Source organism: Cryptomeria japonica, chromosome 6 (assembly GCF_030272615.1).
Source record: "Cryptomeria japonica chromosome 6, Sugi_1.0, whole genome shotgun sequence".
In the NCBI taxonomy this organism is placed as follows: Eukaryota; Viridiplantae; Streptophyta; class Pinopsida; order Cupressales; family Cupressaceae; genus Cryptomeria; species Cryptomeria japonica.
In genome coordinates this window covers 128523261-128535539 of record NC_081410.1, presented here as the reverse complement: position 1 = coordinate 128535539, position 12279 = coordinate 128523261, and positions in this window count along the sequence as shown.

Sequence of the window (12279 nt, the reverse complement as noted above, 5' to 3'; positions counted from 1 at the left end):
TTGTCGTTTTGGTCAGTTTTTTGGAATTTTTCACACGGGGTTCACGGTTTAGCGCATAGGGGTCTTAGTTTAGCGCATACGAAAGTTGTTGTAGCGCATGGGGGTTTAAATTTTGGGTGCGTTCGAATTTGTAGGGTAGTGCATCTATTTTCTAGGTTAGCGCCTTAGGTTTCTAGGTTAGCTCATGGTATTGGATTTAGCGCATTAGTGGCATAGGGTAGTGCAGAAAGTGAAAAGGTTAGCACGTCAATTTAACCTAGCGCATAGGCTACTTAGAGGCTCGCATGTGTAGGGGGAAGTAGTGCATAGATTAGATCTAGCGCACAGGGGTAAATAAGTAGCGCAGTCGTAGGATAAATTAGTGCATAGAGTTAGTTTAGCACATAGGGTGGATAGAATAGCGCACACAGAAAATAGTTTAGCGCGTGGATGGATTTTAGTGCGTAGGCAAGCTATTTTAGCACATCGGGAAAAATTTCGTGAGATAGGGCGATTTTTGCAAATGAGAAAAAAAAGTGATAGGATAAGGCCAGGTTTGCTAGGATAGGTGTAATTTGTGCGTTGTTGTGTCTGCTGTCATGGTTTTTGTGAGTTTGTCCAATATAACTTGTTTTTATTTGTGATATTTCAAGTTATGCATTAGATATTAATGTGTTGTTTTAAGCAAAGCATGATTTGTTTTTGCACTATGTTTCAAGTTCAATGTGTGAAGCCTAATTTGTGTTACAAGATGATATGGGTGGAAAATTTGATTTGTTTTACAAGCTGATATGAGTTGGAAACTTGAGTTGTTTTACAAGCTAATATGGGTGGGAAACTTGAGTTATTTTACAAGTTTATGTGATGTGGAGACTTGAGTTGTTTTACAAGTTTTGATATGGTTTTTGATAACATGAGTTGTTTTACAAGTTGATATGGAATGACATGATGTGGAACTTGATGTAGATGAGCAAATTGTTTCATGTTTTTGATATGAGTTTGATTTTGATATCTTTATTTTGATGTGGAAACTGATATTGGACTTGTTTTGTTGTTTGACAGGAGTGATTGGGAGTGGTTCAATCTCGCGAGTGATTTCCTAGACTTTGGACTTTGATACCACAGTTGGCACAGGCCGACCTTGACATTATTGAGAGATGCGGTCTTACTTCCCTATTGGATATGCCTTGGTTCACTGTGAACCGGGGTTTACTTACAATGCTCATAGAGAGGTGGCACAGCCACACGAACACCTTTCACTTTGCCATGGGTGAGATGACAGTCACGCCAGAGGACTGTTACAGGATCCTGTGCATACCAGTAGTAGGTTCACTACTACCTTATGAGCAGTCAGAGGAGGGCAGGACAGAGGCACTTCGCTGTATATTCCAGGATGAGATAGTTTGTGGATATGAGATCCCTTGGTAGGAGTTCCTGGACTTGGATTATGCACCTCTCCCATCAGTACTAGCAGGGTTTATAAGTGGCTTTCTATGTCCCGACCACAGGTCAAAGGGACTATCTGTGCGATGGGGGCTGGTTTTAGAGGATATGGTGACACAGGGTCACAGGTTCGCATGGGGATTAGCTATGCTAGCCCATCTGTATAGGGATTTGCACGAGGTGGTATACCTGGGTTATTGCAGTTTGTCAGCTGGCGTGACACTCCTACAGGTATGGTGCTAGGAGCACATTCCAGTAGCCAGGCCATTAGTAGACAGAGATAGGCCCGTTGGATGCGCCTATGCCTATGGTTACAGGGGTCTAGTTGTCCAGCGGAAGTTGGGCAAACTGGAGCATTGGAGGCGAGTGTTGGACGACATTGATACGGTCACTTGGCAACCATATATAGGGTGCGAGGTATGGGCAGAGGATGGGCTGGAGATGCCCTATGTTTTCATGACGTGATACCTGATCAAGAGGACCCCATTCGTGATCAAGAGATTCGTGGTCACCAGAGTTTTGCGGCAGTTTGGTCGGTAGCAAGGTATACCACAGGGGGCCTGCTTGTATGCACACCGAAGGCAAGACATACTAGATTGGGGTCCGACTATTGATAGTGCGATGACTGTAGAGAAGTTTGTTAGCTTAGCAGGCCAAATATGGGATTATGCCCCAGAGATTTTGGATGCTGGCATGACAGATGAGTTCGCCAGATTGTTCACCGTGCGGGTAGTGGCGAGGATATCAGATCCGAAGGAGATGCGGCCTTCATTTGATGATGATGATGACGAGGGAGGTGGAGATGATGAGGATGATGGAGATGGTGGAAGAGGATGACGAGGGAGAGAAGATCGGGGGAGGAGAGGAGATAGAGGATTGGAGAGAGAAGTTAGACGGGCGGTGATGGACAAAGGGAGAGGTGGGTTGACCATTGGAGCAGGTGGTGAGGGGATGGTGGGGGAGGTTTTAGTTGTAGTGGGGGGAACTGACGAGGCAACACAACTAGTTCAGAGGAGGAGGACGGATGTGCTACTGCCTCCAGCACCGAGGACAGGCAGAGGGAGAGAGGATACCCCTTCACAGGTACCCCTACGGGTCCGGATCCCTACTCATGTGGAGGATGCACGGATTAGGACCCTACAAATGATGGTATAGCAGCTGCAGGAATAGCTATTGATGCATCAGCGGCAGATTGCTCAGCTGACCATGGAGCGAGACATGGAGATAGAGCGGCGGGGTCGAACGGAGGAGCTTACAGCGAGCGTGCAGAGGGAAATAGTAGGTGGTTCGATGATAGACACCTGAGAGAGCTTTCTTTGAGAGCTTGGGAGGTGGAGTACTACCATTGCCACTACAAGGTTGCGGTACCTAGGGATCGCCGAGTGCAGAGCTTCACACAGTCAAGATCTAGTCGATCTCGAGAGACTGGGTCATGGTTAGAGAGCTGAGGTGTGACAGGGCCATTGAGACATGATCGTCCTGGAGATCCAGGGGTGGGGACTTCTGGAGCGAGACCGTCTCCATCAGGAGATAGTCATACTTGAGAGACGTTGTTTCTGTTGTATTTTGATCATTGTATTTATTTTGTACTGGGCACAGATATGACATATTTTATACATTTTGAGTATTTTTGAGATATATATATATATATATATATATATATGGCATCCTTTTCTTTTGATCATGTGATGTGTTATATGGATGCATGTTCTATGTGGTCTTTTTTTTTACTTATTGATAATGCAATGCTTAGATAGATGATATGATGCATGATGTAGGATGTATGCTGTGAAAATGAAATGTATGATAATGATATGTTGTGAGATGTATCTTGAAAATGAGATGTATGATAATGATATGATGCTAATGCAAAATGATATGTGACTACTGGTAAAATGATAATGCAACTATGTTAAAATGATATGCAACTATATTTTTGGAGCATCCTCATTCTACATTTGCCATCCTGATATAACCATATGTTATTTGCTTTCAAGATAAGTGTCATCATTGAGCATTGATTTGTTTGGGATATGTTGAAAATTTATACAAGCACAATGGTATAATTGAACCATAATGACCTAAGAAAAATTTACATGATGTTTGATTTTGCAAGATAGCATAAGCATCAAGGTATAATTGAACCAAGATGATCTGAGTGTGTATTGTGTATAAACAGACAAGATTAAACCAGTTGTATGCGCAAAGTGGATTCATGTCTTCAGTGATATGCTTTGAATCACGTCTCAAGACAAGTATTTACACAATACCAATGATCACTTCCTAGACAAAAGACTAAGAAAATATTGGAGTTGCCCCATGATCTCTAGCGTTGAAGCTTTTAGTGAGAAAATGCAGAGAATCCAATAATTTAAAAAGTTCAAAATGCAAAAATAGTCAAGATTTTATGCTATAATGCAACATTTATTACTTCAGAAAATCATCCACCTTTGGTATTTTCTTGTGATGTTTTTTTGCTGCTTTTGAGATGAAGTTTAGCTTTGTTCATTGGATGCATTTTTTCTGAGTTTTGCAAATAGTTTCAATGTCTTGAATGTGTTGCAAGTTTTGATGATTTATTGCCTCTAGCAGAGTGTGCCTCTTGACGTGATATGTACAGTGATTTCCAAGCCATGGCGGAAGGTGGTAAAAGGATATATGGATAGATCAGGATAGTGGCTATGCTAAGTATGTCCTGAATGGATATTTTGCTAAGTGTCAGGCAATGGCCGATAGTGCTTTACTGTGAAGATAAGGATGTGGATATAGATAGAGGACCCATCCTCTCACAATAGCACCTATTACCAGGTTTTCACCAGTTGTTTTTATTGTACCTTTTTATTTGCTTTTTTTGGATTTGTTTTTGTTTTTGTTTTGGCTTTTTCCGTACATTAGACTGCTCAAGTGTAGTATTTCTTCAAATGAATGTTGTTAGTTGGTTCTTCAAGCACGTCTCCTTCTAAGGTTGTGAGCTGATAAGCACCTGATCCATAGACTAATATGATGACATAGGGACCCAACCAGTTAGGTTCAAACTTCCCTTCCTTTTCTTGATCTTGTTGATTTCTTGGATTTTCTTTGAGGACTAGGTCACCAACTTTGAAGTTACGAGGGATGACCTTGTGATTGTAGCTCCTGCACATGCATTGCTGATATGCTTTGAGATGAGTGTAAGCATGCTAACATCTTTCATCTAATAGTTCCAGTTCTTGTAGCGGTTGACCCGATACTCTTCATCTGGGATTAAGCCTTTTAGAGAGACTCTGAGAGACGGAATTTCCACCTCCAGTGGTAAAATAGCTTTGGATCCATAGACCAATGAGAAAGGTGTTGCTCCTGTAGGTGTACGGATGCTGGTTTTGTATGCCCAAAGTGCTGGATTGAGTTGGATATGCCAATCTTTGCCTGCATCATTTACTATTTTCTTGAGAATCTTCAGTATTGTTTTGTTGGATGCTTCTGCTTGACCATTGCCTTGTGGGTAGTATGGTGTAGAGAATCGATGTTTTATTTTGAATTGTTCACATAGTTCTCAGACATCTTGGTTTTTGAAAGGTCATCCATTATCAGTGATAATGGAACTTGGAATACCATATCTGCAGATCAGATAGTTTAGGATAAAAGAGGTAATTTGTTTTCCAGTCACTATGGTCATTGGGACTGCTTCTATCCACTTGGTAAAGTATTTGGTTGCAGTTATAATGAACTTGTGTCCATTTGAAGATGAAGGATGAATTTTTCCAACCAAATCCAACCCCCACTGACAAAAGGGCCAGGATGTTGTAAATGGTTGCAGTTCCTATGTTGGTGCGTGTATCAGATTGCCATGGATCTAGCATTTAGGACATTTCTTGGTGAAGTGGTAAGAATCTTTCTCCATTGTAGGCCAGTAGTATCCCATCCTTAGAAGCTTTTTAGCAAGAGTAGTCCCACTTGAATGTGTTTCACAAATACCTTCGTGAAGCTCGTGTAAAGCAGAATCTGAATCATTACGATCAAGGCAACGAAGAAGAGTACCATCTAGACCTTGATGGTACAAAGTATCGGTGGTAAGGGTATAACGGGAAGCTTGCCAGATAAAATTATGTTTCTGGTTACGGGATTGGTCAATGGGTAAGATGTTTTTCTTGAGATAATCATATATTGCTCCATATAAAGGGGGATCCGAGCTAGTTAAGGCATAGACGACATGGGATTCAGAGTGGTCATAGGCTGGGGAGAACAGTTGCTCTACCAAAAACTTGTAACAACTCTGTTGTTTTGGAATTTGTAGTAATGAAGCGATAGTAGCCATGGCATCGACTGCTTTGTTGTTCAACCTTGGTATCTGCTCGAAGGTGATATGTACAAAATACTGTTTGAAGTCATCCACCATTCATTTGTAGGGTAGTAGCTTGTCATCTTTTGTTTACTAGTCGTTGTTGATCTGATTGATGAATAGTTATGAATCTCTGTAGACCATTAACTCTGTGATTTTCCATTCTATGGCCATTTTGATGCCTATAACCAATGCCTCATACTCAGCCACATTATTCGTGCATGGGAACATAAGCCTATATGATCTTGGTATAGTGTGTCCTTCAGGAGTGATAAAAAAATGCCAGCACTTGAACCATGTTGGGTGTAGGATCCATCAAAATATAGAGTCCATTGTTTGGTAGAAATAGCAAGAACGTCCTTGTCTAGAAATTCAATCTCCATAGTTTGTTTTCCTGGTAGCAGTGCTTCAACTAGTTGATCTGCAATTGCTTGTCCTTTGATGGCTCTTCTTTCTGTTTATTGGATGTTGAATTCACTGAGAATCATGACCCATTTAGCCAATTGTCTAGTAAAAGCTGCTTTGCTGAGTAGATATTTGAGAGGATCAATTTTTGCTACTAGCTTAATGGTGTGTGCTAGCATATAATGTCAGAATTTCTAAGATGCGAAGACCACTGTTAGACAAGCTTTCTCAATGAATGTGTAGTTGAGTTCATAGCCATTCAATGTCCTACTAATGTAGTAGATGGCTTGTTCCTTTCCTTTTTGATCTTCTTGTGCCAATAGTGCCCCCAGTGATATATCTGTTGTTCAGATATATAGGATAAGTGGCTTTCCTACGACTAGTGGTACTAGAACTGGTGGATTCATCAGGTACTATTTGATTTGATAAAAAGATTCTGCACACTTGGTCTCCCATCTAAATGGTACATTTTTATGTAACAAATGGTTAAATGGGAGACTTTTATCTAGCAATTGAGTGATGAATCGCTTGATTGATTGAAGCCATCCTTGTAGAGATCTGAGTTGATTGATATTCTTTGGTGGTGGCATTTCCATAATGGCTTGTACCTTTGCTGGATCTACTTCAATACCCTTAGCTGAGACGATGTAGCCTAGTAACTTGCCTAATGTAACCCCGAAGACACACTTCTTAGGGTTGAGCCTGACTTGGAATTTTTCCAGTCGATCAAAGATCTTTGTTAGGATGCCGAGATGTTCTACTCTAGTGAAGGATTTAGCTAGTAAATCATCCATGTAGTCTTCCATAAATGTGTGCATCATGTCATGAAAGATTGTTGTCCTTGCTCTTTGATAAGTAGCCCCTGCATTCCTTAAGCCAAAAGGCATAACATTCCAATAGTATGTTCCCCAAGGACAGGTGAACGCGATTTTATCTTGATCTTCTGGGGCTATTTTGATTTGATTATAGCCTGAGAAACTGTCCATTAGTGAGAGAATTGCATGGCCCACTGTGAGGTCTACAATTATGTCGATACTAGGTAGAGGAAAGTCATCTTTTGGATAGGCTTTGTTGACATCTCTAAAATCAGTGCAAATTTTGATACTGCCGTCTGATTTTGAGACTAGTACTATATTGAAAATCCATTTTGCATAGTCAATGGGTCGGATGAATCCAATGTCTAATAGTTTCTTCAGTTCATTTTTGACCATGAGTGCCACCTATGGATTCATCTTTTGTAGCTTTTGTTTTACTGGTTTAACTCCTAGAGAGATGGACAAGTGATGCATGATTAAGTGTGGATCTACTCCAGGCATATTGACATATGACCAAGCAAAGTTAATTTGCTTTTCTTTAAAGAAAATGATAAATGTTGATCTTTCCTCCTTAGTCAGAGATTCTGCAAGGTGTATGTTTTTAACTGCTTCGGTGGTACCAATGTTGATTGATTGAGTGGGTTCAATCAATATGGGTGATCGCTCATGAAAGTTCTCTAGGAGAGTGTTAAGTCTCCCATCTTTAGGTGCCTTAAAAAGGTTTTCACCCCCAGATGTGTCCTTTATTTTTACTTTTTTGTGATCTAGAGCTACCATTGATAGGTTTTCAGCATCAGATCTTTTACTTGGTTCATTTTTGCGACTGAGAGACTTGGCACTCCCTAATTTGCCAATATCATTACTTTGTTCACTAGTAGAGCTTGTTTCTGGATTAATGGTACATAGGTAGTGGATAATAGACTCATCGTCTGGGAAAATTGGTATATCATGTATTTCAGGTTCATCCCAGTCAATGAGGTCAGGAAAGACAAGTGGTAAGGAATCGTTCGGTGGATCAAGTTCTACTACTGTAAGTGTCAAGACAAAGGTTTCATCATGATTGGTCTTGGTTTTAAAGAAGTCCAGGATTTCGTCGAGGTCTTCGATGGTATTATCTTCCATTTAGACTTGTTCATAATGCTTTTGTTCACTTTCCTTGACATCATAGATATTCTGTGGTCCAAATTCAAGAGGTCTATCTTCTGCGTTATGCTCTTCCTGAGAAAGGGGTATGGTGCCAGTATTATTAGGGATATCTGTAGTAGCATCTGAGTAGGTACCCCATTCATATTTATTGGAATCGGCCTTTGAGGCATCATCCCAGATTCTAGCAGTGCTGTGAACAAGTATGTTGTATGGTGAAAACAAATCTTTGATGATGGATACCATTTTGATAGTTTTTGTTGATTCGGTGTCAGATTCTGCTTCTACTTTTTGTATTTGTTCATAGACTGTGCCTCCTCAGGGAGAAATAACGCTATTCGAAGATGATTTTATTTGTTCTTGAGATAGTGGTGTTTGAATATGAGCTACTGCTGCAGATATGGCCTTCTTGTGGCTTAGAAGATTTTCCCAATGTAACTTCTATTCTTGACATTCCCATGCCTTGCGCATTGTTTCTGCTGACTCAAATAGTGCTTCTTGCCAGGATTCTTCTTTGTACTTCTTCTTTGCTTTCCATTGAGGTTTTGCAGCTATGCATGGCAGCTTTCTTAGTAGGAAAGTGATCTTACAACCTAGTCCTGTTTTGTCTCTACTAGGCTATGAAGGAAGATCTATGGGTTCAGTGACTCCTTCTTTGCATTTCCCAATAGGTCCTTTACCATCATATCCCATTTGCTGCATGATTAAGTATCCTTTTCCATATAGGTGTGTTGGTAGAACAATGTCTAGAGTAGCTGCTCTATGATCTTCTTCCTTATCTTTGTATAACCAACAAAGAATGTCCTTATCTTCTAATTCATGTACTAGAGTGCCCAATTGGATGAATGTACCATCAAATTTGGTGATGGGCTAAGTTACCAGATGCGTTGATGTAGTAGGCAATCCATGAGATCTGGGTGATGTTAGTAATTTGGCCAAACATAGGGGTTCCAAAGAGTATTCTCCCATACCTTGGTCTTTGATTTGCATTTGCTGTTTGAAATCTTCATGAGTCGGGCTTTGCTGTTTGTAGATCTAATGTTGAGGCTCTCTGCTTTTCTCTATTATGAGGAACTAAACTATCTTGGGCTACCCCCATTGTGTTGCAATTTTGAAAGAGGTTGTGATCAGCAGATATGGAGATCTCTTGTCCGTCATAAGGAAATTTGACACACTAGTGATATGTAGAAGGCACTGCTTGCATTTCATGTATCCAGGGTCACCCTAACAAAATATTGTAGGTGAGATCTATGTCTAAGACCTGACACATAGTATCCTTTTGCACTGGTCCAACTTGAATGGGTAACATCACGGTTCCTTTAGATGACCTTTCCTCATCATCATATGCCTTTATGGTAATCTTCTTATGGGGATCAATAGACTCTTCTAAGAAGCCTAATGCATGAATAAGCTTTAAAGTACATATATTAAGTCCAGCTCCTCCATCTATTAAGACTCTTTTTACTCAATATTTACAAATGATGACTTCAATATGGAGAGGAGTGTTATGCAGATGACTTAAGGAAGTATTATCATGCTCTAAGAAGGTGAGGTTATGAGGTCCTATCATATGGGTGACCATTGCTTGAAATCTGTCTGCATCCAGATCTTGAGGTACATTGGTTTCCAATAACGCTTGTTCCAATATGTTTTTGTGTTTGGGTGATAGTTTTAGCAGTTCTAGTATGGATATTTGAGTGGGAGTTTTGCATAGTTGGCTAACCAAGTCATATTGGACCTTTGGTGTAGTGTTTGTAGGCGCGGCATGTCCTTTTAAGACATATTTCTGAGTTTGGGTTGTTACATTAACAGATTCATGATCACGCTGATCTCAGATGGTGATGACGTTTACCTAATGATCTTTAGCTGATATGTGATTGATGGTGTTGTTGTGGATATGGTTGATGCGAGCTCCGTGTGTATCATTTGAGGTTGAAGCTCCATCTTTGTTGTAATTCGGAAGAGGATTTTTAAAGGCTCCATGGTCACCATTTGTTTTGAGACCATCTACCGTTAAGTCACCTCGATCAATCATGTCTTGCACAATGTTTTTCAATCTCATGCAATCGTTCGTCTGATGACCCTTGTTACGATGGAAATCACAATAGTGTGAATCATTCCACCAAGGTGGTTTGATTTGGGGTTCATAGTTGCTGATTGCAGGCAAGGAGAGAATCTTGTTTGCCATAAGTTCTCTGAATGCCGATTCTAGTGATTGTCTCAGTGGTGTGAAGACACGCTTTTGGAATGTGTTTGTGTTGTCATGTGAATTGTTGTTAAGCCCTGGATTCATGGTTTTGCTTTGAGTATCGTTGGTGTTGTTTGTGTTGACTTGTCCTTGATTGGTGTTTGGTGCATAGGTTTTAGTGTTTGGATGAGCACCTTTAGGATTTTTTGTAGCCTGAGGATTTCTGGATAATGCAAGTATTGGTTGCTTAGATTTTGGATCATGCAATTCATTGTTGCCTTCGTTTTTGTTTCGAGTCCAGAATCGAGATTTGTCCAAGTTGTTGTTGTTCTGGTTATTGTAGTTTGATGAGTTTGTTCCTTCCTTGAAGAATTTGAGTGTTCCCTTTTTGACACACGCTTCCTCTACTTGAATGCCATTTTCAATTAATTTAGTGAAATATGGTATGCATTGGAGTTTGAGCCTGTAACTCATTTCACCATTCAAGTTATCGATGAAGATTTCCATTTTCTCCTTTTCGGGAATATCCTGAGGATATCGGGATACCATACGTCACCAGCATTGAAGGAATAACATGAATGTTTCGTTGTTCTTTTGTTTAGTGTTCCAGACATCTAGCATGGTTATAGCATGTTCAATGTTATAGGAGTATTGTGTTATGAACTTGTTAACCAATTCATCAAATGATCTGATAGGTGGCGTAATTTTGGATAAGCATTCCATTGTTTGCCCTCCCAAGCTTCTTGGGAATAACCTCATTAGATAGGTGTCATCATGAGCAAACTCAAGACTCATGGTATAGAATTCTCTGACATGATCATGGGGATCACTTTTTCCATCGTATTTGTCAAATTTAGGTACATATGAGTTTGGAGGAAAAGGGATCATGTGCAATCTCCTGTTGAAAGGATAAGGACAGATTTCATTTAAAGAGTATTGTACTGCTGTCCCTTGTTGCATGTCTTGCATTTGTCTTTGTAAAATTTGCATTTGTTGAGTAAGGGTAGCCAAAGGTACATTATTTTGCCGAGGAAATAGTTCTTCCCTTGTATTGATCCTGGGTTGAAACGGTGTTTGGAATGGTATGTTTTGTTCGGGAAGGTATTGTCTTGGTGTATGTTGCTCTGGTATGTTTTGATCTGTGATGTTTTGCATTGGTGTATGTTGGTTTGGTATGTTTTGATCCAGGATGTTTTGTTCAGGGTCTCGTGCTTCCCTTTCTTGTTGTCGTTCTTGATATTCGTAATGCTGAGGGTGTGTCCTAAACACATCTGCGTCAAGATTTTCAAGGAGTTTTACTCTTTTACTTGTGAGCATGAGCAAATATTTTTCTTTGTCATTTTCCATGAGCCTTTCTACAAGCTTTTGGAATGAAGCGCTTTCCTGACATTCCTAAAGAAGCTCCTCAAAAATTTCAGTCTCCTCTAGGTGTGGACCTTCAAAAGGATTTGACAACCTTCGATTCATACTAGACTCTGTGTGTGTCTTGCTTTGTTGGTTTTGTTGAGAGCGAGTAATAGGCACTTTAGTAGAAGCTTTCAGTGATGAAGGGGACAAAATCCTCTTCGATGTGTTGCTCAGGGGTTTGTGGTTCTGGTCGGGTTGTGTTATAAGTGATACACTCGTCGAGTAAGAATGTCGGATTGATCCTTCCTCCATGGTTTATGATTTGATTAAAAGCAGATTTTTGACAATATGCTCTAGTATTTAAAGGCTCTTTGTCAAATTTGTTGGATTTGTTTTGGATATAACGTTTGATGTGATGAAGGAATACTCGATGAGATTTGAAGAGTTGATGATTGATGTATAAAAACTTATTTCTCTTGATGAATTTGGAAAAACTAGGTCGTTGTCTCTTCAACATGATGTTACGATAAAGATTCTTTCTTCTCAGAATATGGGGATTAGTCATGCATGAGTGATCAATGGTTTCCTTTGATTTGTTTGCATTTAGTTTGATCTTGTTTTGAAAATTTGAATCTTACTCT